This window comes from Ranitomeya imitator, chromosome 3 (assembly GCF_032444005.1).
Source record: "Ranitomeya imitator isolate aRanImi1 chromosome 3, aRanImi1.pri, whole genome shotgun sequence".
Taxonomy (NCBI): Eukaryota; Metazoa; Chordata; class Amphibia; order Anura; family Dendrobatidae; genus Ranitomeya; species Ranitomeya imitator.
Window position 1 is genome coordinate 339,509,430 of NC_091284.1, and position 26,880 is coordinate 339,536,309.

At 43.1% G+C, this 26,880-nt stretch overlaps 1 protein-coding gene and 1 long non-coding RNA gene across 18 annotated transcripts in view; one reads left to right on the forward strand and one right to left on the reverse strand.

Moving 5' to 3' along the window:
• Nucleotides 1-24,560, forward strand: part of LOC138669915 (uncharacterized) — a 151,275-nt gene extending 126,715 nt beyond the window's left edge. For both annotated transcript variants that reach the window (XR_011319264.1, XR_011319265.1), the window contains 2 exons: nucleotides 23,793-23,944; nucleotides 24,368-24,560. This is a non-coding gene — a long non-coding RNA (uncharacterized lncRNA). The remainder of the gene's footprint in view (nucleotides 1-23,792; nucleotides 23,945-24,367) is intronic.
• The window catches only part of LOC138669913 (protein 4.1-like), a 405,915-nt gene that overhangs the window by 49,006 nt on the left and 330,029 nt on the right, over nucleotides 1-26,880 (reverse strand). The gene's annotated exons all lie outside the window — the stretch shown is intronic.

Consider the following 26,880-nt stretch of genomic DNA (forward strand, 5'->3'; position numbering starts at 1 on the left):
CACCGCCTCAGCTCTATTTTCAAATGAGCCGGCGCCTTGCGCTCTCTTCTCATACCTTGGGCATGCGCAGTGAGCGCTGCCCGTCCTCTGTCCTCATTTGCAGTCTAGCTGACTGCGTCTGTGCGGCCGCCCTGCCATACATCCCGCCCCGCAGTGTGAATAAATCAGAAGACACTGCGGGGCGGGATGTCTGTGCATTGAATATATTGTTGTTTACTGAAGCTATAAGCTGTTAAACTGCTTCAAATTTTATCCGATTGATGTTTCTATGAAGTTTTGTAAATATTCAATAAAGAAATAGGTCTTTTGATATTTAACAAACAAGTCATTTCTATAGATCAGATTATTGATTACTTATATTTGCTCTGGGTAACATATAGGACCAGATAGGTTCATAATTTTTAAAAATTGGCAAGGTGTCTAAAACAAAAAGGAGGCGTATGGGGGATGCACAAAACTTGTGTGTATGGCTCCGTAAACTTCCCCAAAGTACTTTCCAAAATGTAGAATGCTGCAAAATTATTACACAGTAAAAAAAAAATCTTTCATCCAGTTTCATTAGGATCTGAAATGTTACTAGATATATTGGATTATTGATCACTCATATTATATACATTTCAGATTGAATTGATAACTTTGGTAATAATTCATGGCCAGACAGAGTGAAAAATTATTGGATGTTTGCTTTTCTGTTAGTTGTTTTCACAATAAGAACTGCATACATTGTTGTATAGATCTTAGACCTGATACTGCTGGTGTAGTTAATTTCTAAAAGTCCCAGAAAACTCCCAAGAAAGATTTAAATACCGTATATACTCGAGTATAAGCCGACCTGAGTATAAGCTGAGGCCCCTAATTTTGCCACAAAAAACTTAATGACTCGATTACAAGCCTAGGGTGGGAAATGCAGCAGCTACTGGTAAATTTCAAAAATAAAAATAGATTCCAATAAAAGTAAAATTAATTGAGACATCAGTAGGTTAAGTGTTTTTGAATATCCATATTGAATCAGGAGCCCCATATAATGCTTCATACAGTTCATGATGAGCCCCATAACATGCTCAATACAAAATCTGACCCATATAATACTCCATAAAGTTCATGAAAAAAATGGGCTGAAAATCTCGGCTTATACTTGAGTATATACGGTAAGTTGTTAGTATCTCTTATGTGTATACAGACATTATACATCACATTGGCTATTCTCAAAAGTTTCCAATAAACTTTCACATTTTTAATGGTTATAAAATAGAACTGGATACAGATGGGTCTTTTTCTGATTTGGGAATGAGTAAACTGTGGGCCTTAACTACACTTGGGTAATTATTCAGCCATTTTGAATGTTTTCCAATGTGGTATCACAATGAGCATCAAAGTTAAAGGAGCGCATTTTAGTCCTTCCCAAACTGAGAAAAGAGCCATCTATAGTCCAAATTTCCACACTATATAATTAAAAATGTGAAATTTTAATCTGTTTTGTTATGACAATAGCCAATGTGATACTTAATGATCAGGAGAATTTTATACTTAGCAGAGAAGCTAGCAACTATATAATTAAGTGTTAATTCCTAAAAGTATTTCCGAGAAAACACTCGCCTTCATCCTCTCAGACGCTGAAAAGATTTTTAACTAGGTAAGGCTACTTTCACACATCAAGTTTTTGCCGTTAGGCAGGATCCGCCAATTTTGTAAAAAAAAAAACGGATACTTTTTTTGCTGGATCAGTTTTTTTTTTTAAATGAACCCAGGGATAGATTTTGGACTTCCTGTTCAGGGGAAAAGAGAAAGAAAGAGAAAGCAAGAAAAAGAGAAACAGAGAGAGAAAACGAGAGAGAAAGAGAAAAAGAGAAAGAAGAGAGAAAGAGTGAGAGAAAAAGAGAAAAAAGAGAAAGAAAGAGAGAAAAAGAAAAAAAGAAAAAAGAAAGAAAAAGAGAAAAGGAGAGAGAGTGTGAGAGAAAGAAAAAATAAAGAAAAAGAGAAAAGGAGAGAGATAGAGAAAGAGAAAGAAAAAAGAGAAAGAAAAAGAGAAAAGGAGGGAGAAAGAGCGAGAGAAAAAGAAAGAAAAAGAGAGAAAGAAAAAGAGAAAGAAAAAAGAGAAAGAAAGAGAAAAGGAGAGAGAAAGAAAAAGAAAGAAAAAGAAAAGGGGAGAGAAATAGAAAGACAGAGAGAAAGAAAGTGAAAGAGATAGAAAGAATGAGAGAACGGGTATGTGCACACGTTGCAGATTTGACTGTGGAATTTTCTGTGCAGATTCTGAATTTCTTGGCAGAACACGCAGGTCAGAAATTGCGCCTTTTTTTGGTATGTGCACACTTGGAAGAAATTCACACAAAAATCTGCATTTTTTTTTACCCCTGCAGATTTCTATTATGGAATGGGTGCAGAAACGCAGCAGATCCGCAAAAATAATTGACATGGTCCTTTTTTGAATCTGCTGCGTTTTCCATACAGATTTTTCCGCACCATTAGCACAGCATTTTTTCTTCCATTGATTTACATTGTACTGTAAATCACTTGCGGATCAGCAGCGTTTCTGCGCGGAAAAAAATGCTGCAGATCTGCAGGAAATCTGCAACGTGTGCACATACCCAAAGAGAGAAGGAAAGAGAGAAAGAGAAAGCAAGAGAGAGAGAGATAGAGTTCAGATTGTGGAATCATCATGAACGTTTTCTCCGTCCACCGGAAAATAATTTTTTGACGGATCCGGAAAAAAATGGATGAAACGTTAGGCCATCAGGCGCAATCCGATATTCATAGAACTCTATGACAAAAAAAAGGATGTGGAAATTATTTTCGAAATTCTGCCGGATTGTGCCCGACTGCAAAAACCTGATGTGTGAAAGTAGCCTAAACGGGTCATTGCTTCAAAGTACTCAATCTCAAATGGGTCAAGACTCCATAATATTGCATAGGTTCATGGTCTTATAACATGGGTCTATTGAAAAATACAGGCCAATTGGTTTCTATCCAGCTCCTTTTTCAATAGTCAATGGAGCCTATGTCCTAGTAATGAGAATTTAGCGGCTCTGGCAACAATCCAATATCACAGCTATAACAGTATAGTGCACATAATACACATTTTACAGCATGTAACATTTCCAAGCATTGACTACCTTAGATATTTAGCCTTTCTTGCTGCTGATGATTTTTGCCCTATTTTTTTTAATTTTCTATCTACATAGTCATGTGATGATTGTTTTCTTTGGTAGGACAATAAGAAGTTTTTAATTATACTATTTATTTCACCAACGCTGTACTGAAAAACGGGAAAAATGTCAGTGTGGTCAAAAAACCCTTAGGGTCTGTTTCCACGATCAGGAAACGCTGCGTGTCTGACGCTGCATAGAGCCGCAGCGTCAGACACGCAGCGTCCAGATGTTACAGCATAGTGGAGGGGATTTAATGAAATCCCGTCTCCACTATGCGTGGTAACACGCACGCGGCGGCCCTGCGACTCCGGACATGCTGCGCGTCTTTTCAGATCGCAGCATGTCCGTATATCTTGCGGCGACGTTGCGTCGCCGCAAGATATAGCACAGGGCCCTATGGTGGGGAGCGATGATGCCGGATGTGTGCTGTGAACACATCCGGCATCATCGCGTCCCAGAAAGGGGGCGGGGCTACCGCAGAGCGGCTAAGCCGCTCCGGCGATACCGCCGGCCATCCTGACCGTGGAAACATACCCTTACAATTCTGCTATTGTTTTTTTCCATTTTTTTTACAGCATTCATGGTGTGGCATAAATACCCTGGCAACATGATTCTCCACGTCAAAGTTTTTTTCACCATTACAAAAAATAACTACAGTAATTCAGGAATATGTATTTTAAAAAATGGTTAGTGTTGCCATCATTTATATTCCTACAACTGAGCAATGTGGGGGTTTGTTTTCTTGAAGGGAAATCTGGACAATAAAATTTTATAAAATTTAGCAACATTTCTACAAAAAAACTTTCAGAAACGTATTTTTTTTCACGGGTTGATTCAGTTTTCAAATGCCTTTGAGAGTCCGATATACCAGAAACTCCACACAAAACCCAATTTATAAATGTGCAGGCACTATAGTATACAAAATAGGATTTACGAAGTTGTGTTCGTTCTTGTGAAGCACCTGAACATTTATAGTGGAAAGAAAAAAAAATCCATGTTTTCCATTAAAATTTTGTTTTAGCCCGAAGGTTTATTTACCCAAGGAATAATGGAAAAGCCACCCCAAAAGCTATCCAATTCCTGTCGGATACAGCAATATATGTGGTCATACTGGACTGTTTGGGCGCATGGCACAGATCATAGTGGAGCACATTTTGGTATTTGGAGTGCAAATTTTTCAGAATTGAGCTATTAGTATAGCGGAAAACACTCTAAAGTTTCACAGATTACCACTGGACTGTGAAAATCAAAAAATGTGTTAGTCTACATAATATTGAAACAAAGTATATATATATAAAAAAAAAAGTTTATGTTTTGGAATATTGTTAGAGCCATAAGGCTATGTTCACACGTTCCGGATTTCCCTCCTTTTTTTCAGGACTAAAAACCGCAGCTCTTGGCAGAAAACGCAGGTCCTTTTTTTGGTGCTTTTTTGGTGCGTTTTTTTAATGCGTTTTTTGATGCTTTTTTTATGCAGTTTTCTATGCAGAGTCTGTGTTTTCTAGGAAGTTTTTTAGGGTTAAAATGGCTGAAAATACCCTAACCCTACCCCTACCCCTATTCTAACCTTAGTGGGAAAAAAAAAAAAATTCTTAATTTTTTTATTGTCCCTACCTATGGGGGTGACAAAGGGGGGGGTCATTTACTATTTTTTTTATTTTGATCACTGAGATAGGTTATATCTCAGTGATCAAAATGCACTTTGGAACGAATCTGCCGGCCGGCAGATTCGGCGGGCGCACTGCGCATGCGCCCGCCATTTTGCAAGATGGCGGCGCCCAGGGAGAAGACGGCCGGACGGACACCGGGAGGCCGGGTATGTATAAGGGGGGGAGATGAGGGCACGGGGGGGGGGGGGGGGCGTCGGAGCACGGGGGGGGGTGGCATCGGAGCATGGGGGGGGGGGGGGGGGGGGTGGGATTGGGGCAGGGGGGGGGGGCAGCCACACTGCAGCGGTTCTGCACCACAAACCGCAGTAAATCCCGCAGATATATTTTTCATCTGCGGGTTTTACTGCGGGTTTGACCTCACAATGGAGGTCTATGGGTGCAGAACCGCTGCAGTTCTGCAAAAAGAAGTGACATGGTACTTCTTTTTTACCGCGGCTATTCAGCGCGGCTTTTTTCGTGATTTTCCGCAATGTGGGCACAGCAGTTCCTGTTTTCCATAGGGTACATTGTAATGTACCCTGCATGGAAAACAGCTGCGGACCCGCAGCGGGAAAATCGCGGCGATTCCGCATGAAAAAAAGGATGGTGTGAACATGGCCTTCACTTCATTTTTTGTCTACGAAGCTGTATGAGAGCTTCTTTGTGTAACGAACTGGAGTATTTATTGCCACCATTTTTGGAGTTTAAGACTTTGATTGCCGTTTATTCATTTTTTAACCAAAATAATCATAAAATAGCGTATATATCTTTGTGGGTTTTTCTTTATGGTGATTGGTGGGTGTTGTGGACACAGCAAAAACCAAATATATATACTTTATACTATAAAATCTTATTTAAAAAAATAACCTTGAGTTGCCTGACATTTTTCTGGCGACAAGGGTATTTTTTTTGCAGAACAAACATTTTAGTTGGTGTAGTTTTTGGTTTTTTTTCCTGACAAAAACTGGACATTTCTGCCAGAAATCCGCATGTGTTTTTACTGCGTTTTTGACGCGTTTTTGGTGCGTTTTTTCCCAAATGCATAGAATTGCGGGAAAAACGCAGAAAATCCGCAAAAATAATGAACATGCTCATTTTTTTACCGTGATGCGTTTTTTTCGCGGAAAAAGCGCATCCATGTGTACAAAACATGCAGAATGCATTCTAAATGATAAAATGCATAATGTATGCGTTTTTAATGAGTTTTTATAGCGTTTTTAGCACGAAAAAACCTTAACGTTTGCACATAGTCTCAATGTTCTCAAAAAGGAGGTTTTATCTGTATCAATCATTTTAGCCTTTCCAATCACTTCACTGGTTTTTCAGGTACTAGTAAGGACTTGCCACTTCCTATTTGGATATGAAAACGCAGTGAATCTTCCCTGTAGGATTGTGATCCCAAGGCTCCCTTTGTCTAACTGCACTCACTCCCTACTGCTACACCAGAAACGGCAGCAGAGAATGAGTGGCGTTTGCAGTGGCTCCATTAACCAGTTACATGTCAGGGTCAATAGCAATTGAAAGCAGCAAGTAGAGAGAGAGTTTGACAGGGGGAAATCACTTCCTCCGACTCTCCATAAACTCCCTGGAAGTCCGACTCCTGCTATGACTAGGACATCGCATATAGAGCCAAAACACCATAGCTTTATACACGGGGCAATACTCAGAGCTAAGCTTCCATTGACGTGAATACGGGTGTAACAGCTTTTGGATGCCTACCAATCTGATATGGATTACCTGTCCCAAGACCTTGTCACATGTTGATTATTTGGTCAGTATTTTAAATCAGTGTGTGTAAACTAAAACCAGGAGTGAAACAACTAGAGGAAAAGTATAATAGAAACATATGCACCACTTCTGCATTTTTTAACCACTCCTGATTTTGGCTTCCAAATACTGATGTAAAACACTGACTAAATACTGGAAACGTGAACACGATCTAAAAAGTCATTAGCCCCTTTACGACTTATGATGTCATAGGTCACCTCCCCCTGTTTGATGCGGTCTTCAGTGATGAGCCCACAACTTTTCTGGCACATGTCTGCCGGTTTAATCAGCAGACATGAGCCCTTAAGAGCTGCAGGTGAAATCGTCAATCTCTCCCTTTTAACATATTCGCACTGGAAGCATGTCCTTAGCTCCGCCCATCGGCAGCCGATGGGTTGGCATGACACCCCGGGGTCTGCAGGCGACCCCTGTGGTTGTCACTGCTGGATAGCTATGAGCGCCGCCCTGTGGGTGGAGCTCACAGCAGATGAGCATTTTAGCTACACATAGCTTGCTATATGTAGCACAGGCGATCAGATACATGATTGCAGCTTCTAGTCTCCCATGGAGACTACTGAAGGCAGTAAAAACTAAACAGAATAAAAAAGGGCCCCCCTTTTGCCCCATTCAAAAGAATTTTTTTTAAAAATATATATTTGGTATCGCCGTCTTCAAAATCGCCTCATCTATCAATATATAAAAATAATTAATCCAATTGGTAAACGGCATAACGAGAAAATCAAAACGTCAGAATTACATTTCTTTGGTGGGCGCAAGATTGCATTAAAATGCAATAAAGGGTGATGAAAATATTGTATCTATCCCAAAATGGTATCAATAAATACGTCAGCTCGACATGAAAAAATAAGCCCTCACCCAGCCACAGATCATGAAAAATAGAGACGCTACGGGTCTCGGAAAATGCCATAATTTTTTTTTTCTTAAACAAAATTTTGGATATTTTTCACCACTTATGGTAAATAAAAAAAAAAAAAACCCTATACATGTTTGGTATCTATGAACTTGTGATGACCTGGAGAATCATAATGGCAGGTCAGTTTTAGCATGTTGAACATGGTGAAAAAAAAAAAACTGGGGCATTGCACTATTTTTTTTCCCAATTTCTCAGCACTTTGAAATTTGTTCCCATTTTCCAGTACACTATATGGCTGCTATGTGGTAAAACCAATGCTGTTGTTCAAAAGTAAAAGTCGTCCTGAAAAAAAACAAGCTCTCACCTGGCCCTACTGAAGGAACAATAAAAACGTTATGGCTCTAGGAAGAAGGGGAGCCAAAAATGAAAACTCAATAACGGAAAAAAAACTCAAGGTGGTAGAGGGGTTAATATATTGATCCTGGACAATGTATGCAATAACAGGTGACAGATAACCTTTTACACATTGGATAATCAATAAATGACTGCACAAACACCTAGAATATCAAACAGTTTTTATTTCTATTAGCATATATACAATTACATATTCCAGCTTACTTTCCCCGTAGTGTCTTTAACACATTCGGTTTCCTATAACTGTGATGACAACAGTAAAAGAATTCTCCACAACATGTATTCAAATTAAGTATTACAAAAGGGAGTAAAAAAATAAATAAATAAATCAAACAACGATTACAAACTCACTGATCATACACTCCCAAAAATACGGTGCAATATGCAGAAATTCTATAACAATCATAAAGAAAAGGCAAAGATCAGATGCTAATATTTAATAGTCCATACAAATTTTGGCAGGACCAATAAACCGGTTTGTGGCTAGGCCAGCAAACAACGCCAAACTACCTGAGGAATACTCTGTTACGAAGCTACTGACAAGTTACAACCAGTAAAGAACTACGCTAACATTACCTTCATCAGGTCAGTAATGGACAGCACTGAAGCATCTAAATACCACAGGTCTTGGAAATAACTCTCATGAATATGCAAATGTGGGATCATATAACGGTTTTGGTGAAGAGGTGTGTGCAAATCCACATTCCACAATCCAATTAATGTAAATTATTCAATAATTGCGATTTCCAAAAATATTGTTTTCACCATAAAGAATACTACCACTGTGGATACCATTTACAATCTTACACAAAAAGCTTTAACTGTGAACCTTTTACATCATTCTGTAACTATACAACTTGTGAATGGCCACACAGTAGAAAGCCAAACTCGCATTCACATGATCACTCACATTACATACAAAAGGCACTACAGTTTATTAAAGTGTTCTCCTGAAGCCACGCTTTATGCTACTTTAGTCAGAAGCAGTGACTGCAGTGTTCCCTTCCATTCTACTTTGCTATTAGACTTTCTAAATAAGTGTCAAAATCCTCAGTTTCTATGTAGACTTTAAAGAGTTAATATATTGAATCATACTTTTTAGCTACAAGAATGGATACCAACATGCATCAAACTAGCAGCTTCCTGTCCAATGAAATACACAATTTAAGTATCTGCTATATAATTGTCTAAGGGTCACTTCAGTCTTTCTGTCCTGTCTGTCACGGATATTCATTGGTCGTGGTCTCTGTCTGTCATGGAATCCGAGTCGCTGATTGGTCATGGCAAAACGCCCACGACCAATCAGCGACGGCCCAGTCCTTTGATCCGTCATGTAGCCGTCGTAGCTACGCCATTTGCGCTGATCGTCGTCATGAATAGAGCACTTACGTTTGCAGCTATGTATTCGGCCAGCGCCACTGCGCAACTTTCGTGACGCCGGTTCTCCTTGGCAGGCCCTGTGTTGGACGGGTTGGAAAGCGGCCACCGGTGGCGCACCCTCGGTGTGAGGATGACTGCTTCTCCTCACCGAGGAGCTCCCCTGCTGCTTACATGTGTGCCGGACACTTAATAGGTACCAAGTACGGAGAGAAATACTGGGGGCCTGGAGAGCAGCCCCGAACCGGCGCCATTTTCTGGCAGAGGAGGCCCGGGGGGTGGGCCTATGTGTGGGTGAGATTACATGGAGAGATGGTGCAGCGTGTGCACGGCGGTGTAAATAATGTGCGGACACTACAGGGAGGAGGCGGTGTATACCGGCCATTATCTGCACTACATAGGGGAGGGGTGTGTGTGTGTATATATATATATATATATATATATATATATATATATATATATATATTGTGACAAAACACTCTGGGATCGCCTTTGCTGGGGTCAAAGGACACGTGGTTTGTGCATTGAATCTGAGGCGTACAGCAGGTTTCTGAGCAGGCTGACCTCAGGTCAGATTTATTAACGTGAAAGCAACACAAAAAACAAAACATAAAAATAAATCCTAGCCTGTCCGGCACTAACTAAACAAATACGTTGCTATCTCAACAACTGGGGGGGCTTCTCCCACCCAGCTAACATCATACAGATCTTGAGCAGAGCTCTTCACTCACGTTTGTCTCACACAGGCAGGCAATCTGTGTGCCCCAGGCAGATACTGGAAACACCCAGCTGGTCATCTTTTATTCCTGCAATCATTAACCCATTAGCACCCTGAAGATACTGAGTGGCCTAATTCACATAGGACAAACACCTGGGCGAGATATACCTGCCTCCATCTACCACACCAGCATGAGTCTTACATATCCCCCCCCCTTGCTCAGACCACTCCGGTCGAGCAAGAACACTTTTGAAACAGTGCACTCGGGATAGGGCATCGGCGTTCCCTGTCATGATCCCAATGGCAGGGGATCACAAAAATGACAAGCACAGATACAAACAAGCTCTAGGGCGATGGAACCTGAGCTGACCGCGACCCTAAACCTAACACACAAATAAAAGTAGCCGGGGAACGTGCCTACGATGATCCTAGACGTCTCGCTCCAGCCGAAGATCTAACTTCCCCTATCAGAAGAAACACAGACCTCTCTTGCCTCCAGAGAAATACCCCACAGCAAATAGCAGCCCCCCACATATAATGACGGTGAAATGAGAGGAAAGCACATACGTAGTATGAAAACAGTTTCAGCAAAATGAGGCCCGCTAAAGCTAGATAGCAGAGGATACAAAAGTGAACTGCGCGGTCAGCGAAAAACCCTTCAAAAAACCATCCTGAAATTACTTGAACTCATGTGCCAACTCATGGTACATGAAAAGCAATTTCAGCCCACTAGAGCAACCAGCAGCAGAGAATCACATATCTGCAGGCTGGACTAAAAACCAAATTAAGCAAAACACAAAACAGGAAAATCCAAACTTAGCTTGTCCAGAAGGTTCTAGGAGCAGGGAGCAGAGGTAACAAGACACACTGGATACATTGATAACCGGCGAGGAAATGCCAGCAAAGCCAGGTTAAATAGGAAACTCCCATATGCTGATAGAACAGGTGGAACCCAGAAACCCAGGAAAGACAAGTCACCCAGTACCATCAGTAACCACCAGAGGGAGCCCAAAAACAGAACTCACAACAGTACCCCCCCCTTGAGGAGGGGTCACCGAACCCTCACGAGAACCACCAGGGCGACCAGGATGAGCCCTATGAAAAGCGCGAACCAAATCATCAGCATGAACATCCGAGGCAACCACCCAAGAATTATCCTCCTGACCATAACCCTTCCACTTGACCAAATACTGGAGTTTCCGTCTGGAAACACGAGAATCCAAGATCTTCTCCACAACATACTCCAATTCTCCCTCCACCAGCACTGGAGCAGGAGGCTCAAGCGAAGGAACAACAGGTACCTCATACTTCCGCAACAACGACCGATGGAACACATTATGAATAGCAAACGATGCCGGGAGATCCAAACGAAACGACACAGGGTTAAGAATTTCCAAGATCCTATAGGGACCGATGAACCGAGGCTTGAACTTAGGAGAAGAGACCTTCATAGGAACAAAACGAGAAGACAACCACACCAAGTCACCAACAAGAAGTCGAGGACCCACGCGGCGACGGCGATTAGCAAACTGCTGAGCCTTCTCCTGGGACAACTTCAAATTGTCCACCACATGACTCCAAATCCGATGCAACCTATCCACCACCATGTCCACTCCAGGACAATCAGAAGGTTCCACCTGACCAGAGGAAAAACGAGGATGAAACCCCGAATTACAAAAGAAAGGAGAAACCAAGGTAGCAGAACTAGCCCGATTATTAAGGGCAAACTCGGCCAGCGGCAAAAAGGTAACCCAGTCATCCTGATCAGCAGAAACAAAACACCTTAAATAAGTTTCCAAGGTCTGATTAGTTCGTTCAGTCTGGCCATTCGTCTGAGGATGGAATGCAGACGAAAAGGACAAATCAATGCCCATCTTAGCACAGAACGTCCGCCAAAATCTAGACACAAACTGGGATCCCCTGTCAGAAACGATGTTCTCAGGAATCCCATGCAAACGAACCACATTCTGAAAAAACAGAGGGACCAACTCAGAGGAGGAAGGCAACTTAGGCAAGGGTACCAGATGAACCATTTTAGAAAAGCGATCACACACAACCCAGATGACGGACATTTTTTGAGAGACAGGGAGATCCGAAATAAAGTCCATGGAAATGTGCGTCCAAGGCCTCTTCGGGATAGGCAAAGGTGACAACAATCCACTGGCCCGAGAACAGCAAGGCTTAGCCCGAGCGCAAACCTCACAAGACTGCACAAAAGAACGCACATCCCTCGACAAGGAAGGCCACCAAAAAGACCTGGCCACCAAGTCTCTAGTACCAAATATTCCAGGATGACCTGCCAACGCAGAAGAATGGACCTCGGAGATGACTCTACTGGTCCAATTATCCGGAACAAACAGTCTCTCAGGCGGACAACGATCAGGTTTACCCGCCTGAAACTCCTGCAAAGCACGTCGCAAGTCTGGGGAGACAGCAGACAAAATCACCCCATCCCTAAGGATACCAGAGGGCTCAGAATTTCCAAGGGAGTCAGGCACAAAACTCCTAGAAAGAGCATCCGCCTTCACATTCTTTGAACCTGGCAGGTATGAAACCACAAAATTGAAACGAGAGAAAAACAGTGACCAACGAGCCTGTCTAGGATTCAGACGCCTGGCAGACTCAAGGTAAATCAAATTTTTGTGATCAGTCAAGACCACCACACGATGTCTAGCACCCTCTAGCCAATGACGCCACTCCTCAAATGCCCACTTCATGGCCAAAAGTTCCCGCTTACCAACATCATAATTCCGCTCAGCCGGCGAAAACTTTCTAGAAAAAAACACGCATGGCTTCATCACTGAGCCATCGGAGCTTCTCTGTGACAAAACCGCCCCCGCTCCAATCTCGGAAGCATCAACCTCAACCTGAAAAGGGAGCGAAACATCTGGCTGACGCACACAGGAGCAGAAGAAAACCGGCGCTTAAGTTCCTGAAAGGCCTCCACAGCCGCAGGAGACCAATTAGCAACATCAGCACCCTTCTTAGTCAAATCCGTCAAAGGCTTAACAACACTAGAAAAATTAGTTATAAAACGACGATAGAAATTAGCAAAACCCAAGAACTTCTGTAGACTCTTAAGAGATGTAGGCTGCGTCCAGTCACAAATAGCCTGAACCTTGACGGGATCCATCTCAATAGTAGAAGGGGAAAAAATATACCCCAAGAAATAAATCTTCTGGACTCCAAAGAGACACTTTGAGCCTTTTACAAACAAGGAATTGGCCCGCAGGACCTGAAACACCTTCCTGACCTGCTGAACATGAGACTCCCAGTCATCAGAAAAAAACAAAATATCATCCAAATACACAATCATAAATTTATCCAGATATTCACGGAAAATATCGTGCATAAAGGACTGGAAGACTGAAGGAGCATTAGAAAGTCCAAAAGGCATTACCAAATACTCAAAATGGCCCTCAGGCGTATTAAATGCGGTTTTCCACTCATCACCTTGCTTTATTCGTATAAGATTATACGCACCCCGAAGATCAATCTTAGTGAACCATTTAGCCCCCTTAATGCGAGCAAACAAATCAGTCAACAATGGCAAAGGATACTGATATTTTACGGTAATCTTATTCAAAAGACGATAATCTATACAAGGCCTCAAGGAACCATCTTTTTTGGCCATGAAAAAAAAAACCTGCTCCCAAAGGGGACAAAGATGGACGGATATGTCCCTTTTCCAAGGACTCCTTAACATAATCCCGCATAGCAGTATGCTCTGGCACTGACAGATTGAACAAACGACCTTTAGGAAATTTACTGCCTGGAATTAAATTTATAGCACAATCGCAATCCCTGTGAGGAGGAAGCGAACTGAGCTTAGGCTCCTCAAAAACATCCCGATAGTCAGACAAAAACACAGGAATCTCAGAAGGAGTAGATGAAGCGATAGAAATCGGAGGTGCATCATCATGAACCCCCTGACAACCCCAGCTTAACACAGACATTGATTTCCAGTCAAGGACTGGATTATGAGTTTGTAACCATGGCAGACCAAGTACTAGAACATCATGCAAATTATACAGTACCAGGAAGCGAATCACCTCCTGATGAACGGGAGTCATACGCATGGTCACTTGTGTCCAGTACTGAGGTTTATTCATAGCCAAAGGTGTAGAGTCAATTCCCTTCAAAGGAATAGGGACTTCCAGAGGCTCCAGACTAAACCCACAGCGATTGGCAAATGACCAATCCATAAGACTCAGGGCAGCGCCTGAATCCACATAGGCATCGACGGAAATGGCTGATAATGAACAAATCAGAGTCACAGACAGAATGAACTTAGACTGTAAAGTACTAATGGCAACAGACTTATCAACCTTTTTTGTGCGTTTAGAGCATGCTGATATAACATGAGCTGAATCACCACAATAAAAGCACAACCCTTTTTTCCGCCTATACTTTTGCCGTTCACTTCTGGACTGAATTCTATCACATTGCATTATCTCAGGTGACGGTTCAGACGACACCGCCAAATGATGCACAGGTTTGCGCTCCCGTAAACGCCGATCAATCTGAATAGCCATAGTCATAGACTCATTCAGACCAGCAGGCGCAGGGAACCCCACCATAACATCTTTAATGGCCTCAAAAAGGCCATCTCTAAACTTTGCAGCAAGAGCGCACTCATTCCACTGAGTAAGTACCGACCACTTCCGAAATTTTTGACAATACATTTCTGCTTGATCTTGCCCCTGAGAGAGGGCCAACAAAGCTTTTTCAGCCTGAATCTCTTGGTTAGGTTCCTCATAGAGCAAACCCAATGCCAGAAAAAACGCATCCGCATTAAGCAACGCAGGGTCCCCTGGTGCCAATGCAAATGCCCAATCCTGAGGGTCACCCCGCAGGAAAGATATAATTATCTTGACTTGCTGAGCAGGGTCTCCAGAGGAGCGAGATTTCAAAGAAAGAAACAACTTGCAATTGTTCCTAAAATTCAGAAAACGAGATCTATCTCCAGAAAAAAACTCTGGGACAGGAATTCTAGGTTCAGACATAGGAGCATGTACAACAAAATCCTGTATATCTTGAACCTTAGCGGCAAGATTATTCAGGCTGGAAGCCAAACTCTGGACGTCCATGATAAACAGCTGAGATCAGAGCCATTCAAAGATTAAGAGGAGGAGGAAGTAGCCAGGCTGCAATAAGGCTAGGCAGCAAACTCTGAGGGAAAGGGGGGGAAAAAAAAAAAAAAAACTTCCTCAGACTACTTATCCTCCTACTTCAGCCAATACAATTAACACTTTGTGGGCCGGTTATACTGTCATGATCCCAATGGCAGGGGATCACAAAAATGACAAGCACAGATACAAACAAGCTCTAGGGCGATGGAACCTGAGCTGACCGCGACCCTAAACCTAACACACAAATAAAAGTAGCCGGGGAACGTGCCTACGATGATCCTAGACGTCTCGCTCCAGCCGAAGATCTAACTTCCCCTATCAGAAGAAACACAGACCTCTCTTGCCTCCAGAGAAATACCCCACAGCAAATAGCAGCCCCCCACATATAATGACGGTGAAATGAGAGGAAAGCACATACGTAGTATGAAAACAGTTTCAGCAAAATGAGGCCCGCTAAAGCTAGATAGCAGAGGATACAAAAGTGAACTGCGCGGTCAGCGAAAAACCCTTCAAAAAACCATCCTGAAATTACTTGAACTCATGTGCCAACTCATGGTACATGAAAAGCAATTTCAGCCCACTAGAGCAACCAGCAGCAGAGAATCACATATCTGCAGGCTGGACTAAAAACCAAATTAAGCAAAACACAAAACAGGAAAATCCAAACTTAGCTTGTCCAGAAGGTTCTAGGAGCAGGGAGCAGAGGTAACAAGACACACTGGATACATTGATAACCGGCGAGGAAATGCCAGCAAAGCCAGGTTAAATAGGAAACTCCCATATGCTGATGGAACAGGTGGAACCCAGAAACCCAGGAAAGACAAGTCACCCAGTACCATCAGTAACCACCAGAGGGAGCCCAAAAACAGAACTCACAACAGTTCCCCATCTGCACCCCAGGTCGGTGCTCCACCGTAAAAGAGTAAGCCTGCAGGGCAAGGAACCACCGGGTTACCCGACTATTACGGTCCTTGTGGAGGTGCATCCACTTGAGAGGGGCATGGTCTGTGACCAGCCTAAACTTCCTACCAGCCAGGTAATACTTGAGGGAGTCGAGAGCCCATTTAATGGCTAGGCACTCTTTTTCAACCACCGCATACCTCTGCTCATGTACATTCAGTTTCCGACTGAGATAGAGAACCGGGTGTTCGACTCCGTCCCTCACCTGGGAAAGTACAGCTCCGACACCAGTATCAGAGGCATCAGTTTGTACCACAAACTCGCTGCTGAAATCAGGAGTCACTAGTACAGGCTGAGAGCACAAAGCCCGTTTCAGGCTGTGGAAGGCCTCTTCAGCAGCTGAGGTCCATTTTACCATGACGGAACCCTTCCCCTTGGTAAGATCCGTCAAGGGAGTAGCCATGGCTGCAAAATTGGGTATGAACCGGCGATAATAGCCGGCAATCCCCAGGAAAGCCTGCACTTGTTTCTTGTTCACTGGTTGTGGCCAGCCCTGAATTGCCTGTATTTTGTCGATCTGGGGTTTAACCACTCCTCGGCCAATCACGTAGCCCAAGTATCGGGCTTCTTCAAGCCCGATGTGGCATTTCTTGGGGTTTGCCGTTAAACCTGCATCTCGCAGGTCATCAATCACCGCTTGTACCTTCTGGAGATGAGTTTCCCAGTCCATGCTGTAAATTACGATGTCATCCAGGTAGGCAGAAGCGTACTGTCTGTGAGGCCTCAAGACTCGATCCATCAATCTCTGGAACGTTGCGGGAGCTCCGTGAAGTCCAAACGGCATATAGACATACTGGAACAGACCTTCCGGTGTAGCAAATGCCGTCTTCTCTCTGGCCGCCTCGGCCAGAGGAATCTGCCAGTACCCCTTTGTTAAATCCAGGGTCGTAATGTATCGGGCTTTACCAAGCCGGTCGATCAACTCATCGACCCGGGGCATAGGGTACGCATCAAATTTAGAAACTGCATTCAGTTTCCTAAAGTCATTACAAAACCGGATGGAGCCATCCGGTTTAGGTATCAACACAATTGGACTGGACCAGGCGCTGTGTGACTCTTCAATGACTCCTAAGTCCAACATTGCCATCACTTCCCGGGAGACGGCTTCACGGCGGGCTTCCGGAATCCGGTAGGGCTTCACATGAACAGTGACGCCAGGCTCTGTGACAATCTCATGTTTCACCAACTTAGTCCGGCCAGGTTTTTCGGAGAAAAACTGTCGGTTCTGTAACAAAAATTGCTTAACCTCAGATTTTTGTCGTTCTGAGAGAGTCTCAGCAACCTGCACCTCTGGTACAGTAGGTGAACAAACCTGACGGGGCAGATCCGCCGTTAGGGCAGAGCGGTCTTTCCAGGATTTTATCAGATTCACATGATAAATCTGTTCCGGTTTTCTCTTACCCGGCTGGTACACTTTATAGTTCACTTCACCAACTCTTTCTCGGACCTCAAATGGGCCCTGCCATTTCGCCAGGAATTTACTATCCACCGTAGGGATTAGGACCAACACCCTATCGCCAGGTGCAAATGTACGGACCTTAGCGCCTCTATCATAACTTTGCCTCTGGGCTCCCTGGGCCTGTAACATATGGTCCCTAACAATGGGCATGACAGCGGCAATACGATCCTGCATTTGTGTTACATGGTCGATCACCGTTTTAAAGGGAGTGACTTGACCTTCCCAGGTTTCTTTTGCGACGTCCAGCAGTCCCCGGGGACGACGGGCGTGCAACAGTTCGAAAGGCGAAAACCCTGTGGAAGACTGGGGAACTTCCCTAATGGCAAACAGCAAATAGGGTAACAAGTAATCCCAGTTCTTCCCATCTTTGTCTATCACCTTCCGGAGCATCTGTTTTAAGGTTTTGTTGAAGCGCTCAACCAGGCCATCTGTTTGAGGGTGATAGACAGACGTACGCAACGGGTCTATTTGTAAGAGCCTGCAGAGCTCCTTCATTACCCTCGACATAAAGGGAGTCCCCTGGTCGGTGAGTATCTGTTTTGGAATTCCCACCTGACTAAACACTTGTACCAATTCCTTGGCGATCGTCTTGGTAGCTGTATTACGCAAAGGGACGGCTTCCGGGTAACGAGTGGCATAGTCCACGATGACGAGGATATGTTGGTGCCCACGTGCGGATCGGGGAAGGGGCCCAACCAAATCCATCCCAATTCTCTCAAAAGGGACCCCGATGATAGGAAGGGGTACCAAAGGGCTACGGAACTGAGATTTAGGGGCCGCAATTTGGCACTCTGGACAGGACTCACAATAGTTACGCACATCACAATGTATTCCAGGCCACACAAAACAATGCAATATCCTTTCTGTGGTTTTCTGTACCCCCAGATGTCCCCCCATTATATGTCCGTGGGCCAAATCCAGTACCTTCCGCCGATAAGGTTTGGGTACCACTAACCGTTGCACTGTGTCTTCCCCTTTTTTTTCTACCTGGTAGAGCAAATCATTTTCAAGAACCATATACGGGTACGCTAGCCTAGTGTCAGGTTCTACGGGTACCCCATCTATCATTTTTACATTTTTCCTAGCCGGAGTCAGGGTAGGATCTTTCATTTGCTCGCTGTGGAAGTCATCCACCTGGACTCCCAAATCTGGCAGGCAGGGTGCCGGATGGCTGTCTGCCTCCGCCTCTCGCTGAGGTTCCTCAGTTTCCTCTGTTTCCCCCGCCATGACGGAGAAGGGGTACTGAAGGTTAGATTCACTAACCTCCCCAGCAACATCTTCCTGTGGGGTCTCCTCTAGGGACTCGGGACCTCCAGATGGCATGGGAGAAGATTCACGGGTACAGCTACCGTGAAGGAGCAACTGATTCTCCCACAACTGCCAGAAATAGGGAAAATCCCTTCCCAGGATTACATCCTGTAACAATGCGGGAACGAGTCCCACTTTGTGCTGCACTGACCCATAGGGAGTAGAAATCCATATGACCGCTGTTAAGTACGAGCGGGTGTCACCATGCACACACGTCACCGCAAACTTGTCAGACGGACCAGACGGAAGTGCCACCAGACTAGCTTTCACCAGAGTCACCACACTTCCAGAGTCGAGTAATGCCACAACATTTTTCCCATCAACAGATAATTCACACAGGTGTTTCACTGTATCATTTTGACCCGCATTCACACTCACTAGCTGTGTAACCAAAGACATGCGTTTTCTAGAGTCTATAACGTCGCACTGCATGGGTTCAGCGGTAACAGGACAGTTCGCAGAAACATGACCCTTCTCATGGCAGCGGAAACACCTAACAGGTCCCCTACTGAGACCACCGTCCAATACTCTTGGTCTCGGAGTGCGAGCAGTCCCGGACTCCTCCCCCACAGTTTTAAGCGATTTTCCTTCACCCGTGGTCCCTGGAACAATCTTACCGGTTCCACGAGGAGGAGGCACAGACCGGGGATTGGCGGTGTCGTCGGGAAGTCCTTCTGCCACGGAATAACGCTCGACCAACTCCACAAGTTGATCCGCTGTCGTGGGATTTCCTTGGCTTACCCACCTTTTCAGCGCTGGGGGTAGTACTCTCAGGTACTTGTCCAGGACAACCCGCTGGATTATTTCGGGTATTGTCAGTACCTCGGGTTGCAGCCATTTCTTTGTTAAGTAGATCAGGTCGAACATCTGAGACCGCGCCGGTTTATCTTGCTGGTATGTCCACTGATGTACCCTCTGTGCCCGGACAGCCGTCGTCACACCCAGCCGGGCCAGGATCTCAGCTTTCAGTTTCTCAAAGTCCTGAGCGACCTCCGGGTCCAAATCATGGTAAGCTTTTTGGGCCTCGCCGGAGAGAAACGGGGCAATCAAGTCGGCCCATCGTGCCTTCGGCCACTTCTCTCTCAACGCCGTCCGCTCAAACGTTGTCAGGTATGCCTCGACGTCATCTTCTGCAGTCAGCTTTTGCCAGTATCGACTCACATGGATCCTTCTGGACTCTGCTTCCGGGTCAGCGTCAGGCATGCTCACCAGGCGCTGCACCACCTGTTGGAGAAGTTGGCGGTCTGCAACCGTCATGTCCAGTAACTCCTTCAGCTGTGCGGCCATCAAGCGATTAGCTTCGTGCTGTGCGGCAGTGGCCTGCTGCTGTACGGCAGTGGACTGTACTAAGGCTTTCACCACGTCTTCCATGCTGTCGCCTGTGCCACGGTATGCCCGCGTTCTCCACCACAATGTGACAAAACACTCTGGGATCGCCTTTGCTGGGGTCAAAGGACACGTGGTTTGTGCATTGAATCTGAGGCGTACAGCAGGTTTCTGAGCAGGCTGACCTCAGGTCAGATTTATTAACGTGAAAGCAACACAAAAAACAAAACATAAAAATAAATCCTAGCCTGTCCGGCACTAACTAAACAAATACGTTGCTATCTCAACAACTGGGGGGGCTTCTCCCACCCAGCTAACATCATACAGATCTTGAGCAGAGCTCTTCACTCACGTTTGTCTCACACAGGCAGGCAATCTGTGTGCCCCAGGCAGACACTGGAAACACCCAGCTGGTCATCTTTTATTCCTGCAATCATTAACTCATTAGCACCCTGAAGATACTGAGTGGCCTAATTCACATAGGACAAACACCTGGGCGAGATATACCTGCCTCCATCTACCACACCAGCATGAGTCTTACAATATATACACACACACAGTGTGTGTATATAATATATACCCTGTGTAATGTGCGGATACTGCAGGGAGGAGGCAGTGTATACCGGCCATTATCTGTACTGTATAGGGGGAGGGGTGTATATATGTATACATAGCGTGTGTATATAATATATACCCGGTGTAATGTGCTGACACTGCAGGGAGGAGGCGGTGTATACCGGCCATTAACTATACTGTATAGGGGGAGGGGTGTATATATGTATACATAGTGTGTGTATATAATGTATACCCGGTGTAATGTGCTGACACTGCAGGGAGGAGGCGGTGTATACCGGCCATTAACTATACTGTATAGGGGAGGGTTGTATATATCTATACTATATAATTGTCTAAGGGTCACTGTTACATACTACGTGGGCTGTGTTATATACTGCGTGGCTGCTATATACTGCGTGGCTGATATATACTGTGTGGGCTGGGTTATATACTACGTGGGCTGTGTTATTTACTGCGTGGCCTATATTAACGCATCGGGTATTCTACAATATGTATGTATGTATGTATATAGCAGCCACATGGTATATACCACAGGCCACGTAGTACTCCTATATACCGTACTACGTGGCCTGTGCTATATACTATGTGGCTGCTATATACATATTCTAGAATACCCGATGCGTTAGAATCGGGCCACCATCTAGTAAGGAATAATAAGAGACATCTAAAACTAAGCAGAGACATTTGGCTTATGTGGTCTTGTGTTATAGGCTCTTTAAACTGTAGGAAAATATGCAATATAACAGATTTTCGGTAAATCTAATACTGCTACAGTTCTAAATTACATTAATGCACTTGTGCACTTCAGAGAACAAAACAGACCAAATTCAAAAGAAAAAAAAAATAGACTGAATTAAAAAGTGTTCTCTAAAAAAGGAAAATAAAGACAATTATGAGCACAAAAAAAGCAAAGTTCGGCAGGGGGAGTACAGAGTCCTTAATGCATGACAGGAAGTCCAATATTATTAGAGGGTAACTTGGCTTTAAGACCATGGAACAAATGTGAAGGCAGTGTAATGCAGAGGTGCAGTATTATTTGGGTATCTTTATACAAATACATCAACTTCGGAAAAATCATTATTTAGAAAAGAAACCACTAGATGCACAAAAACCTTTGAAAAATCTTCCTTTGAAAGGAATAGAAAAACGCAAGAAAAGCAAAACAAAAAAAACCCAAATATATATATATATATATATTTATATTTACACATACACACACATATGCAATTATTTATGGTACATAGAAGAAAGGAATGTTAGAAGCCATCTCCTCATGTGTGAAGTAGTGTTTTATACAGCAAAAGGAACTCGCTACTTAATACCACATGTACTCATCCATGTACACACTGAAAGAGTTGGCACGCCTATAATGTGATGAATCATAAAAACACTAGCCACCAGAGTGTCACTGCCAAGAATATTACAATAGACATAAGGAAAGGAATTCGGGGGGTTGGCAGTAAAAGTGGGTGCAGGCGGCACTTTTCCATAGACTTCTCCTCTGGCATTGGGATGGAGACTTTCGGGAGGTTTCCCCGATGGTCTGAGCCAGATGGGTTTACAAAGTCTTCACCCTGACCTGCAGGCTCACCCCGAATCTGACCACATAGGGATGGCAGAAGAGAAAGAGACAAGTGAAACCGAAAAAAAATACAGATGGCAAATGGAACAGGAAATCAGAAGTACGTCTTAGGTATGTGCAAAGTATCTGGCAGGTCATGTAGAAGGGTTCAGTTTAATAATGTACAATAGGATTTGTCTAACTTAGGCATATCAGGACCATTGAGTATACAAATGGCAGTGAAATTTTAGAGATAACTATAAATAAGAAAATGTTGGCAGTAGCGTTTGCCCTGTCCCTTCAATTTTCAGTAGAGGCAGGTAATTTTTTATAGCCTTGTGTATTTTGGGTTAAGAAAATCTATGTGTAAATGAGGAATGTTTCTGAATGTGGTGGAAAAGTTCATTAATAGGAAGATGTTAAGAGATTATTTTATTTCCCAGTAAATTCTGACTATTCATGAAGCCTCATATGGTCTCTAGGATAGAAAGAATTGAGCTCTCAGTTCCCGCAGGGGGGCAGCTGAATGCTGATTAGTTGGTGGACTTTCGGATGGATCTTTGCACATCCCTGAGTAACATTTCTCTGCAACTTCACGGCCAGACGGCTGAGCAGCAACAAATAATTGTGAAAGATCAGAATTAAAACATGAAAAATAAGCAAATGAAAACATTTAAAAATGGTGTCAAAAGGTAAATAAAAAAAATAAAGATGGCAGGGTAAAGAGTGGAAGAAAAAGAAGAGAAGGGTACAGTTAAACTTTGCGTTGCAAGCTATGAGAACTTAGGAGATTCCCTTAAGTGATGCAGAAGATGGTTTACCACCACAGAGCTAAGAGGCTTCAAAAACTGGACCTTGCTGGTAACCCATCTCCTGGGGTCCTTAATGTGGAGGAGATTTTTGGGCAAATATCAAAAGGAGGCCAAAGGTGTCAGACAAAAATGCGGCTGAAGCCCAAAGCACACAGGAAAATGATTGAGCTGAAGTGTCCTAAGCATACAACTACAACTTTAGTAACTATTCTAACGCAGGAGCCTTGTTAAAATACATGTTTCCAGTTTACTGGAAAGTTTGCGAACCCTTCAAATTTTTTCATATTTCTGCATGAATTTGAGATAAAACTACATCAGATTTTCACAAAAGTCAACTCCTAAAAGTGAATAAAAAAAAAATGAAATGAGTCAAATATTACTGTATTTTTTATTAATAAAAATTATCCACTTTCATATGTCTGCATGTCTTTGCATTTAGCATCTGATGGATGTGACCCCCTTTGCACATTAATAACTGCATCTAAATGTTTATGATAATTGTTGATTAGTCTTGATCATCATCTTAGAGGAATAGTAGCTAATGCCTCTCAATAAAACAGCTTAAACTCCGTTATTTTGGAAGATTTTCTTTCATGAACAGTTAGCATCTGGTCCTTCTATAATATTTCTATAAGATTAAAGGTGAGCAATTTAGCTTGGCTATTCCAAATTTTTAACTTTATTCTTCTAAAATCATTCTTTTTTTACAGCAACTTGTGCAGATTGATTGTCGTCTTGCTACATGACCCACGTTTTTTGTTATCTGGCTACACGACCCACATTGATGGCAAGCAGAGCTGGCCCAGGAGCAGCAAAAAAAAGGCTAAAACCAGAATACTACCACCAACAGGTTTCAGATATGGTACGAAGCTTTCATGCTGTAATGGAATGTTTTTGTTTCTCCAACTATAATGTATTTCCATCCAAGAAAAAAAGCTCTATTTTGGTCTCAACTATACACAAAACACTGTTAAAGATTGCCTGGACAAGCCAAAAGTTTATGTGAACAAGCTGCAGATGGGTAGTGGTGTTTTTTTGGAGGGCAGTGACTTTCTCCTTGCAATCTTGCCATGCACAGCATTGTTCAGTGTTCTTCCAAATACTAATGTGACAGAGGCCTTCAGTTGCTTAAAAGTTACTTTGGATTCCTTTGTGACCTTAGAGACAATTATACGCCTTTCTCTTGAAGTGATCTTTGTTGGGCGACCACGCCTGGGGAGGGTTATCATGGTCTTGCATTTCCTCCATTTTGACACAACCTGACTGACTGCTTTTTCCTTTACAGAGGTTTTGTAAACTTTTCCAGAATGTTGGGCATCAACAGCTTTTCTGAAGTCCTCAGAAATATCCTCTGTTCATGCCATGATGCACTTCTACAAACATCCTGTGAAGATCAGAGTTTGATATATCTTTGTTCTTTAAATAAAATGGGTCATCCTCTCATACCCGACTGTTATTCCATTGATTGAACCAGACTAATTTCATCTTCAAATTGTTTATGGTAATCCTAAAGGTTTACATACTGTTGCCACTCAATCATGCACTATTGGATCATTTTCTTCATCTTTAAAAAAAAATAAAATAAGTCTAAAAAAGTTGAATATTTCAGGTTTTTGCTCTCTATATCTGGGACCTCTTAAAAAGCTGATGTGTATTGTAGTTATGGGTTGAATTTCTGCAGAAATATGGAAAATTCTGAAGGTTTCAAAAATTTTCATGCACAACTGTACATAAGAATTGATTCTACATAATTTCCAATAATGAAATATTTAACATAACATAATGCAATTGAACAAGTGGACTAGAAAACCATTTACACCAGATTAAAGAATAAAGGCCTCCATAAATAATAGCTTGGCCAGACTTCCTGACCATGAGAAATTACAGGGTAATTCTTTTGTTTCCCTGGGAAATAAACCACTGCCAAAGCAGCTGACTTTACTCTCTCCAGTGAAAAATAATAGCTATTTGGCTAAATATTTTTATGTATGGCGGACTGGATAGAAAAAGTGCTTATCTTAACTTCTAACACATACACCTTTAGACCATTAAAGCCCTAAGTGTTGGAAATTATTTTGAGATGAATGAATCTAAACTTCCTTTGGCTTCTAAAAAGACCATACTGCTGTTTATATTTGAGACCATAAGGTTGCTTTTGTTTTTGATTACAACTGATGGTTGTATGTAAAGGGTTGGGCACCCTGGTCAAAATGACTTATTGTGAACAGTTAAGCAAGTTGAAGGTTAATTGATCTGTAAAAGGCCTGCTTTTAAAGAGGACACATTTCCTTTGTGTTTTAGTAAAAAATAATTATATATTTTCATCTTTTACATTTTAAAAATTACAAAAAAGGAAAATGGGCAGATGCAAAAGTTTGAAGATTTGTGTGCTCAGATAACTTTGGTTATAAGACCTTAGTTAGCCTGTTAGGATTATGTCCTATTAATTTTCATCATTAAGAAAGGCCAGGTGATGCAAATTTCCCAGCTTTATAAAAACCCAGTTTCTGCTAACCTTGCGCCAAAAAACAGCAGCCATGGGTTCTGTGAAAAACAGCTGCCTAGCACTCTGAAAATGAAAATGGTGGAGGCCCACAAAGCAGGAGAAAGCTGTAAGAATATAGCAAAGAGTTTTCAAGTTGCCCTTTCCTCTGTTCAAAATGTAAATAGGAAATTGCAGTTAACAGGAACAGTAGAGGTCAAGATAAGGTCTGGAAGATCCAGCAAAATATCTGTGAACTGCTCATAAGATTGTTAAAGAGGCAAATAAGAACCCCTACTTGACTGCAAAAGACCTTCAGAAAGATTTAGCAGACTCTGGAGTTGTGGTACATTGTTCTACTGTTCACAGACACCTGCACAAATATGGCCTTCATGGAAGAGTCATCAGAAGAAAACCCCTCCTGCGTCCTCACAATAAAATTCAGTGTCAGAAGTATGTAAAAAAAATATCTAAACAAGCTTGATGCATTTTGGAAACAAATCTTGTGGACCGCTGAAGAAAAAAAAACCTCTTCGGCCACAATGATCAAGTGTATGTGTGGAGAAAAAAGGCACAAAATTTCAGGAAAACAACATCATGCCAACCATTAAGCATAGGGGTGGATCAATTATGCTTTGGGGTTGTGTTGCAGCCAATGGCACGGAGAACATTTCACAGGTAGAGGGAAGAATGGATTCAATAAAATTTCAACAAATTGATGACTTTTGAATCTTGGTTGTGCTCTCACATTCATGGTAGCATGAGACGGACTCTACAACCCACACAAGTGGCTACGGTAGTGCAGCTCATCTAGGATAGCACATCAATGCAAAACTGTGGCAAGAAGGTTTGCGGTGTCTGTCAGCGCAGTGTCCAGAGGCTGGAGGCGCTACCAGGAGACAGGCCAGTACATCAAAAGACGTGGAGACAGTAAGAGAGCAACAATCCAGCAGCAGGACCGCTACCTCAGCCTTTGTACAAGGAGGAACAGGAGGAACACTGCCAGAGCCCTGAAAAACTGACTTCCAGCAGGCCACAAATATGCATCTGTCTGTACAAACGGTTAGAAACCGACTCCATGAGGATGGTCTGAGTGCCCGATGTCCACAGATGGGGGTTGTGCTCACAGCCCAACACTGTGCAGGACGCTTGGCATTTGCCACAGAATACCAGGATTGGCAAATTTGCCACTGGCGCCCTGTGCTCTTCACAGATGAAAGCAGATTCACACTGAGCACATGTGGCAGACGTGACAGTCTGGAGACACCGTTAAGAGCGATCTGTTGCCTGCAACATCCTTCAGCATGACCGGTTTG